Genomic DNA, 15104 nt, shown 5'->3' on the forward strand with positions numbered 1-15104 from the left:
CTCTCAGCGCGATGCCGGCAAAGCCGCAGCTCCGGCGCTGTCGGCCGCGCTGCTTGAGCGGCACGGGGGGATCCGCCGAGAGCCTCCGGCCCCGCGCGGGGACTCCCGCAAGGGCCCAGGGGCGCCGGGCTCCGGCCCTCGGGGCTTTATTCTCCGGCAGCCCGAGCCCCGCGGCTGCGGGGCAAAGAAGGAAAGGGGGCACGGGAAGAGAGGAGCGAGAGCAGGGCACGACAAAGGGCGGCGAGGGAGCTCGGGCTGTGCAGGAAAGCGGCACGGGAAGGGAAAGCCCGGGACGAGGGTACACGGAGGCTGGGCACAGGAAGGAGACAGGGGGAACAGAAGGGAGTAGCGGGCTAGGGACAGGACAGGAAGGAGCCGGCTTTGCGGGGGGAGAGGGAATGGGGGAAAGGGAGCGAGAGAAGGCGAAGACGGGGAGAAGGAAGGAGGGCTAGAGAGAGGGACAGGCGGGGAAGCCTCCCAGAGCCCCGGCTGCACCCCGAGCCCGGCCCGGCGCCTCGCCCTGCCCGGGATGCTGCGGCGCTCGGCGGAGCTCGGCTCGCTCCGGAGACGCTCGGCTCCGGTCGGCTCTTGGCGCCTCAACTCGGCTCTTGGCGCCTGCATTCGCCTCTTCGGCTGAGCTCGCCTCGCTTCGGCCCAACTCCCAGCCGCTCTGTGCCTTCGGCGCGCCTCGGCTCCGCTCGCCTCGCCTCGGCTCCCCGACGGCGGGCGGGCAAGCGCCGCCGCCTCCCGTTCAGCTCGCCCGGCTCGGGGCTCTCCCGCTGCCGCGTCCCGCGGGCGGCCCGGCCACGGCGCGGACACGACCGGGAGCGCGGGCTCGGGCAGGAGCTCATTAGGCTGGGAGCGCACTGGCGCTAAGCAGCGCGCACGAGAGCAGCAGGCTCGCTTCGCCTGAGCTCGGCTCGCTTCGCTTCAGGCAGCCTCGGAAGCCTCGCCTCGGTTCGCTCGAGGCCGTCAGGGTCGGCCGCTCTCGCCTTGCTTCGGCCGAGCTCGTGCGATTCCCCCGAAGGCGGCGGCGTTCGGTTGTGGTTTTAGAAATATCCTCCTCTATCGATTGGATCTCTCTACAGTTAGATTTATATTTCTAGAATACTTCTATTAATCCAAATAAAAACCCCATCTCTAACCAAATAAATACAAGAAAACACCTTCTTTTAAACGGTATCGAAATATTTTTATACTTTGTATAGTTATACTCACATTTATATTTATCGTTTCTTTTGATGCAATCTATTAATAATTATCTATAATATCTATAAAATTCTAGACATGTATTTAAAGTATTATCTATATTATGTATCGTATCTACTGCTGCAACTGATTTTTTCTTCTAGCTTTAAACTTTATCTGTATGTATTTATGATATCTTTCTAGACTTAGATTTCTACCTTCATATTCTTTGTATTTATCATTTTTATCATCAAAACCCTGCCTATTGACAAGTTAAAAAAAACGCTTTCTTTAACGATCTAAAAAATATTTTTATATTTATAATTTTCCTATTTCTATTTATAATTTGCTCTCTAGTACGTGATAACATACCTGCTCCTGCACCGCAGTGGGGCTCCCTCTCCTGGGCACCTCGGGGTGCCCCCAGTGGCATCAGAGCCCCGAGTCTTCACCCCCCCCCTTTTCCTCTAGTTAGAAACTACACTGGAACTTTTTTCTGGAAACAAAGACATGACCTAAATCCTCTCCCCGTGTCCTAGACAGAGAGATGTTCAGTTCTTAGTTGACTGGGCAGCAGTTTCTTCAATAGAATGATAAACAATATGGAAACGTTTTAGCTACAAGCAAATAGGCAAATCGGAACAAGGTCCTGGTGGCCAGCCACTGCAGTTCTTTTGAAGCAACTTTTTAAACAATCAAATACTGATACCACAAAAAATAAAGCAAAAAGCTGACTACCGGCTAAGAAAGAAGGAAAAATTAACTTTTGACGACAACAACAACATTCCAAGGACACAGGCTTTTTTCCAATCTCAGACCTTATTACTACTACCTCTCTTGGGAATTCTCATCGTGGATCCCAAAAGGAATAAATCCCTCAGCGTGTCCTAAAGCACCAAGGAGCTACCTACAAGTGAAGGTGGCTACTTTCAGTGCAGACACAGCTGATGACACAGCAGTGGCACAGTTCCGTGCTGCACAGGGATAGTACTGTCTCCTCTTCTCCAGCAGCTGACTCTCTCCTGCCATGGCTTCTGTAAATGCATCAGAGCATGACCTTAACCACAAACAGGCAAGAAAACACCATCCGAAGTCTTTCATTAAGCAGTACAAGAAGGGTTCCAAGCAGAGACCAACAGAATTTCAAGGAAGCAGTCTGCAATTAAACCCCCTCAGATTTGTTCAAGTAGCCGGCAAAATGGAACCATTCAGAAATGACAAAGAAAACCCCCCCAAGTATTTATACAGGAGTCCTTAATGTCAGAAAGGGGATGACAGGTTATGTTCAGATAAGATGAATGTTTATTTGGATCTATAAATAAACTTCTCTCGTGGCCCTTTGCCAAAAAATAGAACCTACAAGTGAACACCTACACCTGCCTCAAGAGACCTAACGAGCCCCTGGCAGCCACCGGCATCAAAGCGCAGTGGATGTTTCTAATCCAGGGGAAGGAGAACAATATCACCTTTTGTTCTCTCCAGTTTGTTTCCTCTGCAGTCCTAGTTGCTCCTTATGATTTTTACAGTCTCTGTATCTTCTCGGGCAGCGCTGAGTCTGACGACCGGGATACGAGAGTCCTTCCCTGCCCTACGGAGAGAACCAGGAAAAAAAGTTAAAAAAAGAACAGGGCAGTTTGAAGTTAATACCTCCGACGAGAAGCAGCACCCGACAAACAGAGCAACGGTGAACAAAGCGTGACACCTCCCTGGGGACAGAATGTTGTGGTGTGTTTTATGCTTGTTCAGTTTTCCCTCCATTGTTCTTTCAGAAAGTCCTGCCCTGTTACCAGTTTGTGTCAATCCCCAAACCCCTCCCCAGTTGTCTTGGTTACCAAATGTATCTTTCTTGTTCCCCACCCCTGGCAGCCTGCCTGTCACTCGACACCCCTGCCTCTTTTTCTAGAGAGTTCGGGCCAGGGTGTCGAGTGATTGGGTTAGGGGCCAGGGTCCCTCCCGCAACTGTGTTTGATGGGTTCTCCGATCATGCCAATCCTTAATGTATCCCTCTCTGATTTGCTATCTTTCACCCCTCCCACCCTCTGTAAAACCGAGGCTTTTTCCCTGCCTCGGGGCTCTCAGCTTCTTCCACCGAACCTGCACGTTTCCCTACCATTAAAACCACCCCCCCGAAGAAACTGAGGGTCGCCTCTTCATTTCATCCTGCGACTTCGGAGCTCTTTACTGCGGCCACACGTCCGCAAGGCTTGACATCGCCTTAGGCACAAAGCCCTGACTCCGGGTTGGGGAAGTGCCTTACTGGCTGGAGGTTGGCTGGACACTTATCTAGCCTGGGCGTTTCACTTTTCACCGGCCACTGCTCCAGTTTTGGCGCCCAACGTGGGGCCCCCCCTTTTTTCGGATTCGTGGACCCCACGGACGGGATTTCAAGAATCCCAGCGGTCGCGGAACTACCCTGTGGTCGAGCAGACCTTGTTCGCGAGGTAGCGCTCCCCGGGGACCCTGGACGGCAGCTCCTTGCACCTGGGAGTCGTCCTGTCGCAGGAAACCCCTCGTTCCAGCTTTTCGTTTGTCGCCTCCGGACTTCGTGAGTATTCTGCTACTCTCCCTGTCGCCTTCCCCTCTATTGGTGTTTCGTCACCACCCTTCTTTTTCTCTAGACAGGGGCCGGGGGTGGGCACCCTTATTTTTTTTTCTTTCGTGTTTACTGGAACGGGGGGGGCTTTACCGCAGCTGCCACTTATAACATCGAGCGATGGGTGCAAAGTTTTCGCTCTCGGCAGCTCAGAAGGGGCTGTTTTACCAAGTTGTGGGTATCCTAGTTGGGGGGGGTTGTTCCGTTGATAAAAAGGAAGTTAAAAAATTAATCCGATGGCTTTTTTCTGAGTTTCCCGAAGTCTCCCCCGATCAAATTAAAGATCCTGCCTTTTGGCAGAGGGCAAATGCCAAGTTATCAAACTTGATTAGATCAGGAGACACCTCGCTTTCTCCGTTAGCGTTTTGGATTTCACAAATTCGATCTATCTTGAAAGCAGGAGGAAACTCAGAAAAACCTTCGGTCAGTTTTAGTTCGTGCCCCAGTTCTCCCGCCTCTCCCTCTACCCCTAACCCTTCTTCCCGTCCCCATAAACGTAAAACCGGGATTCTGAAGGGTGCAGCGCGCTCCAGCCCCGCGCAGGGTGACCATTTGTCCCCTGGCCCCCTTCAAAATCCTCGGCCCCCCCGCCCTAAGAGTCCTGGCCAGTCTCTTAGGGGCTCCTCGTCTTCCCCTACTTCTCCTGTTCCCGCCCCCAGGTCCTCAGTTTCTAAAACCCCAAAATCCAAAACCCTAAGTTCTAAGTCCCCAGTTTGCTCCCAGTCGCCTCCAATTCCCCAAAATGGCTCCTATGGGGCCCAAGATGGAGGAGACCACATGGCTGAAATGGCGGGAAAGCCCTCTTCTTCTCCCCAGAATCCCTTTTTCCCAAGCTCCAACCCCTTCCTGCCATTCGGCCACTCCCAATGTTCTACCCCCTCGTCCTTCCCCCCTCCTGGTCCCTCCTCCTTTCCAGAAACCTCCTCTTCAGTAGTCCCTCCCCTTTCTCCTCCCACATCCCCGCCCATAGCTCCTCCCTCGGTCCCTCCCATACCACCTCCCATCTCTCCACCCCCTGCCAGTCAAAAAGTTCCACCCCTTGTCTCCGCCTCCTGGGAGGGTCCCTCGATATCGGATCGCCCTGCTCAAGTTCCCAGCCACGCCCCTACCTCCTCCTCTCCCGGTTCCCACGCTCTCCCTGCCGGCTCCCGCGCTTTGGGTTCCGGGGTGGGGGGGGCAGTTGGAAACCGGGAACCGGGGTCTGCTGCGATACCATCCGCGGCCCCGGTTGTTTACCATCCAGAGGGAGATGGTGGGGTGCGTCGCCAGTGGGTCCCGCTGCATCATTCTCAGATCAAGGAGCTGTGCAAGGCACAGAAAGATTACGGCCGGGACAGCGAATACTTTCGGGGAGTGTTGCAGGCAACACTTACCGAAGCCGATGTCACCCCCTATGACATCCGGCGCCTCTTCACGTGCCTGCTCAATCCCACCGAGCGGGCTATGTGGGAGGCAGCCTGGAAGAGGGGAGTGACGGAGGCCCTCCCGAGCCTGTGGGAACGGCCCCACACGGGGCTGGACCTAACAGGCAATGTCCTGGCCATTGATCAGCTCCTAGGGACCGGCAACTGGGCAGATGGGCACTCGCAGGCGAGTGCCATCCCCCAGGAAGCGCTCCGGGAGTCAGCGCGGGCAGCCGAGAAGGTGTTCCTGGCGCTGCCGGGGGCGGCTCCTCTCCTTTCTTTTTCCAGAATCTTTCAGGGCGCCGAGGAATCTTTCCTCGATTTTGTCGAGCGTCTTCGAAAAGCTGTCGAGCAGCAAGTGGCGGACGAGGTTGCCCGGGAACATATCCTGAAGGAAGTAGCGTCCACGAATGCAAACTCTGCGTGTAGGGACGCCATCCTCAGCCTCCCGGTGCACCCACCCCCCTCGCTGCACGATATGCTCGAGGTCTGCACCCGGAAGGTCCTAATCATGCCATCTAGGGAGGGAGAGAAGAGAAAACAGCTGCCACCCCGAGTCAGCGCCGCAGAAGAAGTGCCTGAAAACACCTTCTCTGAAGCCACCTGCCGCTCGCCTGCTCCCGGTCCTTCCGCCGCCAAATCACCCTGCCATCTGTGCGGAAAGCTCGGGCATTGGATGCCCGACTGCCCGCTGCGGCGGAAATTTTATGAATTCAAAAAGGGGCAGGGACTCCTGGGGAAAACCCAGACAAAAAACTAACATCTGAGCGCAGCTCCCCCCTGCGCCATGATAAAAATAGGGCGGGACAACTAACACCACGCAGGGAGGAGAGATCTCAGGGACCGCCGCCTGCCAAACAAGACACATTCTCACCGGACTTGTCACATGTTGCATGTCTCCAACCTAGACCCGTGCTAACTACCTTTTCTGCTTTCAGACCCTTCTGGCTGCAGCTGACGGAGCCGCTACATCTTAAGAACTCCGATTTTCAACTCGTGTCAGTCAGCCCAGAATGCCCAGGAAACTGGGGGCGGATAAGGTGTAAGTACGTCGTTGTCGGAGACACTAAGCACACACCTTTAGAGGTGAACATAATTCCAGGTCTTCTGCCATCTGACCCGGGACTGTTCGCCGTGGGGCTGCACTGTGTCCAACCCCCCACTTTCCTGCCCAAGGGACAGGTGATTGCGCAAGCGATCCCTGTTCCCGAAATGACTTGGGCCCTGGGGTTTCCTGCGGCTGAACTCCAAAATCCAACAGTAGCTTGGGCCCAGGTCCTGGGGCGGGAAAGGCCTCATGTCACCTGTCATATCTCGAAAGGGGGAGAGGGCAAGCCTCTTAAAGGCTTGTTGGACACAGGAGCAGATGTGACGATCATTCCTTCACGGGAATGGCCGTCACATTGGGAATTGCAAAACGCGCCTGGCCACGTCCGAGGTGTCGGGGGTTTACAATTGGCACGTCAATCAAAGAGCGTTGTACAAATTACGGGGCCGGATGGGCAATTGGCTTCAGTGCGCCCATTTGTATTAGATTACACGGAACCCCTGTGGGGGAGAGACCTCTTGGCCCAGTGGGGAGCCCGAATTGACCTCCCAGCAGCTCCCCAGGTTTTTCGGGCAGCGGTCACTGATGAACGCCCTACCTGGAAACTGAATTGGAAATCTGATAAACCAGTACAGGTAGTGCAGTGGCCGCTCAACAAGCAAAAATTAGCGGCGCTCAATGAGCTTGTTAAGGAGCAGCTACTCAAGGGCAACCTGGTGGAGACCATGTCAGAGTGGAACTCCCCAGTGTTTGTTATCAAAAAGCCCAACAAAGATAAGTGGCGGCTCCTTCACGACCTCCGCCAAATTAACAACATCATTGAAGATATGGGGCCTCTCCAACCAGGGATGCCATCCCCAACGATGCTCCCCCAAAATTGGAATTTGGTCGTGATTGACATAAAAGATTGCTTTTTCCAAATTCCCTTACACCCGGACGATGCTCCGCGTTTCGCCTTCACAGTTCCTGCCATCAACCGTGAAGCCCCAAGCAAACGCTATCATTGGCGAGTCCTTCCGCAAGGCCTGAAGGCCAGCCCGATGATCTGCCAATGGTACGTCGCCTCCTTGCTGTCCCCAGTACGTGCAGCCACCAAAGACACCATCATTTACCATTATATGGATGACATCCTAGTGTGCGCTCCGACCAACGACCTACTTACCCACGCGCTTGACCTAACAATCGATGCATTGGTTGTTGCAGGGTTCGAGCTCCAGCAAGATAAGATTCAACAGATGCCACCCTGGAAGTACCTGGGCCTAGAAATAACGAAGCGGACCATTGTTCCGCAAAAATTGGCTATTAAAACTAACATCAAAAACCTGGCAGATGTCCACCAGCTGTGTGGGTCCTTGAATTGGGTAAGGCCTTGGCTAGGCATTCCAACAGAAGACCTAGCCCCCCTTTTCAATTTATTGAAAGGGGGAGAAGAGCTTAGTTCTCCAAGGTCCCTTACCCCAGAGGCCCAGACAGCGCTGGAGAAGATCCAAAACTCCATCTCGGCCAGGCAGGCCCACAGATATCACCCGGGCCTGCCATTTAAATTCATTGTTTTAGGTAAGCTGCCACACCTCCATGGGGTGATTTTCCAGTGGGACGATTCCATCAAGGGCAAGGACCGGGGCTCGGGGGATCCCCTCTTAATCATAGAGTGGGTGTTCCTCAGCCATCACAGGTCCAAAAGGATGACGCAGCCAGCCGAGCTGGTGGCAGAATTGATCAGAAAGGCTAGATCGCGGATCAGAGAGTTGGCAGGTTGTGACTTTGACTGCATCCACATTCCTTTAAAATTCGATTCAGGCCATCTAAAAAGAAAAATGATTGATAACCTTCTGGAAACAAATGAGATGCTTCAACTGGCTTTGGACAGCTACACCGGTCAAATCGCAGTAGATCGGCCGGCCCACAAATTATTCAATCAGGAATTCACATTGTCTCTAAAATCAGTTCAGAGTAGAACTCCTCTGAAGGCTTTGACAGTTTTTACAGACGCGTCTGGAGCATCCCACAAGTCAGTGATGACTTGGAAGGATCCTCAGACTCAGCGGTGGGAGGCAGATGTCACCGAGGTGGAAAGTTCACCTCAAGTTGCTGAGTTGGACGCAGTCGTCAGAGCCTTTGAGAGGTTCTCTGAACCATTCAATTTGGTCACTGATTCAGCCTATGTCGCGGGTGTAGTTTCCAGAGCCGAAAATGCAATTTTACAGGAGGTATCAAACATCCCTTTGTTTAACTTGCTCTCTAAGCTTGTGAACTTAGTCTCCCACCGAGAGCAACCCTTTTATGTGATGCATGTCAGGTCACATACCGATTTGTCTGGGTTTATTGCGGAAGGCAATAGGCGTGCTGATGCCCTTGCCGCTCCTGTTCAAGCTGCCCCACTCCCTGATCTGTTCAGTCAGGCCAAGATCAGCCACCAGCAAATTCATCAGAACGCCCCTGGCCTTGTTCAACAATTCCATCTTACACGCGAACAGGCCAAGGCGATCGTGGCTACATGTCCTCAATGCCAGTCCCACCAGCTCCCAACAATACCCTTGGGAGCTAACCCCAGAGGTTTATCTAGTTGTGAGGTGTGGCAGATGGATGTTACCCACATCCCTGCCTTTGGCCGTCTGCAATTCGTACATGTCTCAGTGGATACCTTCTCCGGCGCAGTCTATGCCTCTGCCCACACAGGGGAAAAGGCAGCAGATTGTGAAAAACACCTAGTTCAAGCGTTCGCTGTCCTGGGCATCCCCAAGGTCCTGAAAACAGACAATGGCCCGGCGTATAAATCCAGGGAGCTGCGAAGCTTCCTGCAGCAATGGGGTATAGAGCATAAGACCGGCATCCCCTATTCCCCGACAGGCCAAGCCGTGGTGGAGAGGACCCACCAGAGCCTAAAGAGAGTTTTAGAACAACAGCGAGTGGCTGTGAAGGTGGAGTCCCCCCATATCCGTCTCGCGAAGGCGCTTTTTACCATTAACTTCCTAAACTGTTCTTTCGAAAATCTCAATCCGCCTATCGTGCGACATTTCGGGAGACATGAGCAGCTGCAGGCCAGGGCCAGGCCTCCTGTCCTGATTAAAGATCCGGAGACCTGGAAAACGGAGGGGCCTTTCGATCTAGTGACTTGGGGAAGGGGATACGCTTGCGTGTCCACCCCCTCAAGTCCGAGATGGATCCCCGCTAAGTGGGTCAAGCCCTTCCGCCCTGGGAAGACTCTGAGAGCAGAAAACGTAGAACAGGTCACGGAAGCATGTTGGCGGCGGCGGCGGAAGCTCCCAGGGATGGAGCCACTCCCAGTTTAACCCTCTCCCTGCCCCGGGCAGGACCTGATTCAGAGTCATTCCTTATGTCTGTCTCTTGTTTGTTTTTAGTTTTCCCCCAATGGAACGTGCCTACATCTTAGCCCGCTTGACAGCCGTCCTCATCTGGACCCTGATGCCATCAGTGGGCCCATGGATCGTCCCCCAGCCCAAGGCCAACGTTTGGCGCACCCTCGCGAGCGCCCTCGGCCAAGAACACATATGTTTAGATATGGGCTCAGCAGAGGACCCGATGTCGTCATGCCTTGTGGGGATCCCTCTCTCCCTTAATGAATTTCCCTCCCCTTTCAATACTTCCCTCACCTCCCTCTTATCCAAGACCCCTCCGCTAAAAATCAATGCACAAAATGCCTGGGGAGAAGGAGTCAAGGGGCTGGCCCCTTTGAGCTCTGAACCTCCAGAGCTTGATTTGCTCGGCTCAGCCAATGCTTCCCTCTGTATTTGGTTTCAGTTTGCCCCTAACCCTTGGGACAGCAGGTACTCGTGGATCAAACCATCAAGGCCCGAGTACAAAGCTGCCCAGTGGTGTCAAATGACCATCGAGATGCCACTTGCTTCCACCCTGGGTAGCCAACCGCTGTCCCTGCCCCGAGGTATCTTTTTCATTTGTGGAGACCGAGCTTGGGCTGGCATCCCCACTCGTCTAGCCGGAGGTATCTGCACTTTTGGGCGGCTGTCGCTGCTTACACCCAGCATTACCCAAATTCGAGATTGGAAAATGAAAAGAGCACAACCAAATTCGGCCCGCTCCAAAAGAGATCTCAAAGATCTCAACCCGGATTGTGACTCCCAAATTGAACATTGGTCGAAACCAAAAGCTGTAGCCCTCACCCTGTTTTTGCCCTGGGTGTCTGTGGCCAAGTCTCTAGGTGAATTGGCCCACCTGGAGTGTTGGGTAGCTAAGCAAGCCAATTTAACGTCAGCGACGCTATCAGACCTCCTCACAGACGAGGAAATTACAAGGAAGGCGACCCTCCAAAATCGCGCGGCAATTGACTTCCTGCTTTTACTGCATCACCACCGCTGCGAGGAGTTTGAGGGCCTCTGCTGCCTCAACTTGTCATCTCGGGCCGAGGATGCGAGGGTGGCCGTAGATAAAGTGCAAGGCCTTGTCCACCAAATAAAACAACAGACATCAGACTGGCTGGGGGACCTCTTTCAAAGATGGGGCCTGTCAAGCTGGGCCGAGTCCATCCTGAAGATTATACTTTCCACCCTTTTAGGTTTACTTGAACGGTGTTTGCCCTTACAGTTCTTTTATTTTTAAACGAAAAAGGGGGAGATGTTGTGGTGTGTTTTATGCTTGTTCAGTTTTCCCTCCATTGTTCTTTCAGAAAGTCCTGCCCTGTTACCAGTTTGTGTCAATCCCCAAACCCCTCCCCAGTTGTCTTGGTTACCAAATGTATCTTTCTTGTTCCCCACCCCTGGCAGCCTGCCTGTCACTCGACACCCCTGCCTCTTTTTCTAGAGAGTTCGGGCCAGGGTGTCGAGTGATTGGGTTAGGGGCCAGGGTCCCTCCCGCAACTGTGTTTGATGGGTTCTCCGATCATGCCAATCCTTAATGTATCCCTCTCTGATTTGCTATCTTTCACCCCTCCCACCCTCTGTAAAACCGAGGCTTTTTCCCTGCCTCGGGGCTCTCAGCTTCTTCCACCGAACCTGCACGTTTCCCTACCATTAAAACCACCCCCCCGAAGAAACTGAGGGTCGCCTCTTCATTTCATCCTGCGACTTCGGAGCTCTTTACTGCGGCCACACGTCCGCAAGGCTTGACATCGCCTTAGGCACAAAGCCCTGACTCCGGGTTGGGGAAGTGCCTTACTGGCTGGAGGTTGGCTGGACACTTATCTAGCCTGGGCGTTTCACTTTTCACCGGCCACTGCTCCAACAGAAGACTTACAAACTCTCCGGGATTTACAATTCCAGTAACCAAGCCCTTCAGCACAGCAGCCAAGTGTCCCATTAGGTGGTGCTGCACCAAAGCACGATCCGAGAGGTTCCAAAGAGTGAAATGCACGTTATTGTCCAAAGACGTAAAATCTTGCAAAATAACAAAACTACAATAGATCTAAACTACAGGGCAAGAGTACCAGTGTTAGCTTGAGGAGCTGGAACCATCCAGGTGAGCAACTGCTAACTGGATCCTCAACAGACTTTGAGGAACCCTTCAGGATACAGAAGGGTTTTCCCCAGAAATTGCACAGGCCGAGTTTTGATAGAAGTACACTTGCCAGATGCTCAGAAACGTCACCCATCCTCCTCCGGGTGTCCTGAGAGAGCTGCGAATGGCTCTCACGTGGTTTGAGCTGGTTCTGTAAGGGCTCAGGGTGAATTTCACCAGATGCAACCAAACTGGGCAACACCCAGTGGGACAGAAGGAACCCAAAGCTTGTTTTACCCAAAGCTTGGGTAAGCAGAGCTCCAGCAAATACCGAGGAAACGATCAGAACAGGGTAACAAATAATAAACATACCTTTTTTTTTTTTTTTTTTTTTTCAGATGAGCAAAACAATTAAGGAGAAGGTGAAAACCTCACCATGACTGAACATTTCATCACCTGTAAGCTGACCATCCTTAGCATAGAGGACTCCAAATTTAAAATTCACCGATCCCTGGAAAATAAAACCAAATATTATTTGGTGAACAGTCAAACAGAAGACATAAAAATTTGGTTCCTCTAATCTTTGCCTACATCCTACACGTTAGAACATACATTTTATACCATCTCCTACTACACAATAATTTACCTTTAAACTTTGATAGTATAGCATAAAATCATTAACTTAGACGGGTGATCAATTATGATTAAGTTGGTGCTTCAAGTTATTTTTGCTGTCAGGTTCAAAAAAACATGACTTCTTTTTACTGTAACGAGCAATTGATTTAGAACTCATCAAAAGCCCATCAAAATACAAAGCCGTATTCACCGGACGGGTCTGTGAGCAAGAAGTAGTTAGGCTTGTACTCACCTCTTGCCCTTCAAGAACCAATAAATCCTGTCAACAGAAACAGCATCTTTAGCCCCCTCCTATTAAGGATTCTACAAGGATGATGGTTTTATTGGTGTTTAGAAGTTTGGATTTGAAATGGCCAGCTCAATGGATAAAGAGACAGTTTAAGTAGTATTAGATTATTATTATTATTCTTATTAGCTACTGGAAGAAACAAACCAGTAGGATCTATACTTAATTACTTCTATTTCCAGGAAATCATAAAGAAAAAGAACCAAACCAAAAAAAGTCACTTCCTACCTTTTGTATCTCAGGATGAAAAATGTCTCTTGGGCTCTTCTCCAGTTTCTCCAGACTCCTGGCACTGAAATGCAAATGAACGAGTGCTTTATAGGAGGGCAAGTGCACATTCCAACCCCGAACCCCCAACCGATGGCAGTTACAGCGCTTACAAAATGAATCCTTCCCAGAGCCTCTGGGAAATGGAACGGTTTGTGCAACTGCCATTTCTTCCCCAAAATACTAACTCCCAACACTTCCTAAACTGAGTTTGCATTTTAAAAACAGAAATTAGAGCCCCCCCTAAAGCACAGGGGCTCTGTTCCATCACCCTTCACTTTGGCTCCACACGGAATCACGGGGAGCATTTTAGGAGGGCTCAAGAACCAATTCTATTTCTCTCTTTTTTCTAGTGCTCTCTCTTCCTAAATAATTCAAGGCAAGTCAAATGAAAAAGGACAAGTTCAGCATCAAATTTTGTCTGCTCAAGAACAGCCTTTAAAACCACTTCTTGCTGCCTTCAACGGTTAAGACTTGCAAAACAGTTTCGCAAGTTTGATAGGTTTATCCTAAAAACCACAGAACGCAAGCTCTGAATGACAGGAAAAGGTACACAGGCAAATATCTCAGCTGATGGTGGCTTATTTGCAAACACAGACCTTAACGGACATTGCACGGAGAATGTTTCAGTGGGACTCTAAGGGAAAAATATTTTCTGAGTACCCTGTAAACAAGAAAAGCTAGGATATATTACAGGACATACCCACGTGTTCTGCATATTCAAATAGGATTATCAATAAAAACATTTAAGAAGGAAGAAAACCAAGGTAATTTTACTCAGCTATATTTACTGCCGATTTAGAGGGAAAAAAAAAAAAAAAGTGAACCAGAAACGCCTACAGTAGAACTTTAAACCAATTGCTTGGATAAAAGCAGCTCATGGAACATGAAGTAGAAAAAAAGCGAAACCAGTATCAGACCTGCCTATTTTCTTACCATTGCACAAGAAAATCCGACAAGCGGTAGAAAGTCACTGCCTAAAACCGATCCTAGGATGTAACCGAGAACAATGGAGGCATTTGCTAATCTAAACGGAAACCTTTTCCGGACCCTAGTGTCAAATCACACGTTTTGTCTCTCAGCAGCTCGAGGCTGGAGAGCATTTCCCCTGGGGGTCGGGAGGGTAGGGGCACAAGGGGCTGAGTTTGCCGATCGCACCTGTGCCATCGGAAGGATCCTGCCCGGCGCTCCTTGCGCTCGCCATTCTCCGGGCCATCGCTGTGTTTTACTGCTCAGCGATGCCGCTCCATCTGTTTGCGTGGAAGAAAGAGCCACGAGCACTGAGGCACTCAGCAGCCGTGTCATGCCAGCGATGTCGAGCGCTCTCTGCTCGCAAGGCTGAGCCCGCCGCGGAGCCGCCTCCGCAGCCGCTCGTTCGCCCCCGCCCGCAGCAGCGGTAGCGGCCCGAGGGAGACGGCTGCAGCTCGGCGGCTCCCGCGCCTCCGCCAGCCCGAGGGCAGCCGCCGCACAGTGACCGCGGCAGCGCCCGGCGCCGCTCGCCCGGGGCGGCTCCTGCAGCTCCCGGCCCGCGGCAGCAAAGCACCGCCTGGCGCTCCGCCATCGGCGGGCGGCAGCGCGCCCCGCCCGAGCTCAGCCCCCGCCACCGGGACCTCTGAGCGAGGCCGAGGCACCGGGCGGACGCCCCTTCCGCGCCGCTCGGCTCCGTGCGGGCGGCCGGACGGAGGCTTCGCCCCTCCAGCGTCGCTGCCGCGGCTCCATCCCGCGTGGCACAGGCGCCGGGAGCTGCCCGCTCCCCCGGCGCGCGGCCGCCTCGGCCCGCCAGCCATTCATATGGCGCGTCGGCCGTTGCGTCAGACGCCGCGCTTTACGGCCGCAGGGCCTGCCGGGAGTTGGAGTCTCGGACTGACAGCCACCGCTCCGTTCTCCGCCACCGGGAGCTGCGCTCCCGCCAGGGGATCAAACGGCTCCTTCGCTCCTGGGCGCGGAAGCACCTTAGGCAGCACCGCCCCTCCCGAATGTCCTTTCTTTTCCACTCCAACTCTTTTTTCTTTTTTTCACTCTGTTTTTCACCCCCTTTTCCACTTTCCCTCTTTCTTTTTCACTCTCACCCTTTTCCTTTTTCATTTTTTTTCTTCCTTTCTCTTCCTCCTTTTTTTTTTCTTCCTTTCCTTTTTCCTTTTCTTTCTTTCTCTCTTTCTTTCTTTCTATCTGTCTTTCTCTATTTCTTTCTTTCTCTCGCTCTCTTCCTGTCTCTCTCTTTCTTTCTTTCTGTCTGTCTTTCTCTATTTCTTTCTCTCTCTCTTTCTTTCT

The 15104-nt window shown here is 52.3% G+C and overlaps 1 long non-coding RNA gene across 3 annotated transcripts in view; it reads right to left on the reverse strand.

The window, feature by feature from the left end:
* Positions 1 to 2345: 2345 nt before the first annotated feature.
* Positions 2346 to 15104, reverse strand: part of LOC129134154 (uncharacterized) — a 15799-nt gene continuing 3040 nt past the window's right edge. The window contains exons 2-5 of one of the 3 annotated variants that reach the window (XR_013181737.1): positions 13992 to 14083; positions 13433 to 13497; positions 12795 to 12858; positions 2346 to 2776 (exon numbers count right to left, since the gene is read on the reverse strand). This is a non-coding gene — a long non-coding RNA (uncharacterized LOC129134154). Of the gene's footprint in view, positions 2777 to 12794; positions 12859 to 13432; positions 13498 to 13991; positions 14527 to 15104 lie in introns of those variants that run through there. The other 2 variants (XR_013181736.1, XR_013181735.1) reach the window with 2 other exon arrangements.

The sequence above is a fragment of the Agelaius phoeniceus genome, chromosome 4 (assembly GCF_051311805.1).
Source record: "Agelaius phoeniceus isolate bAgePho1 chromosome 4, bAgePho1.hap1, whole genome shotgun sequence".
Taxonomy (NCBI): Eukaryota; Metazoa; Chordata; class Aves; order Passeriformes; family Icteridae; genus Agelaius; species Agelaius phoeniceus.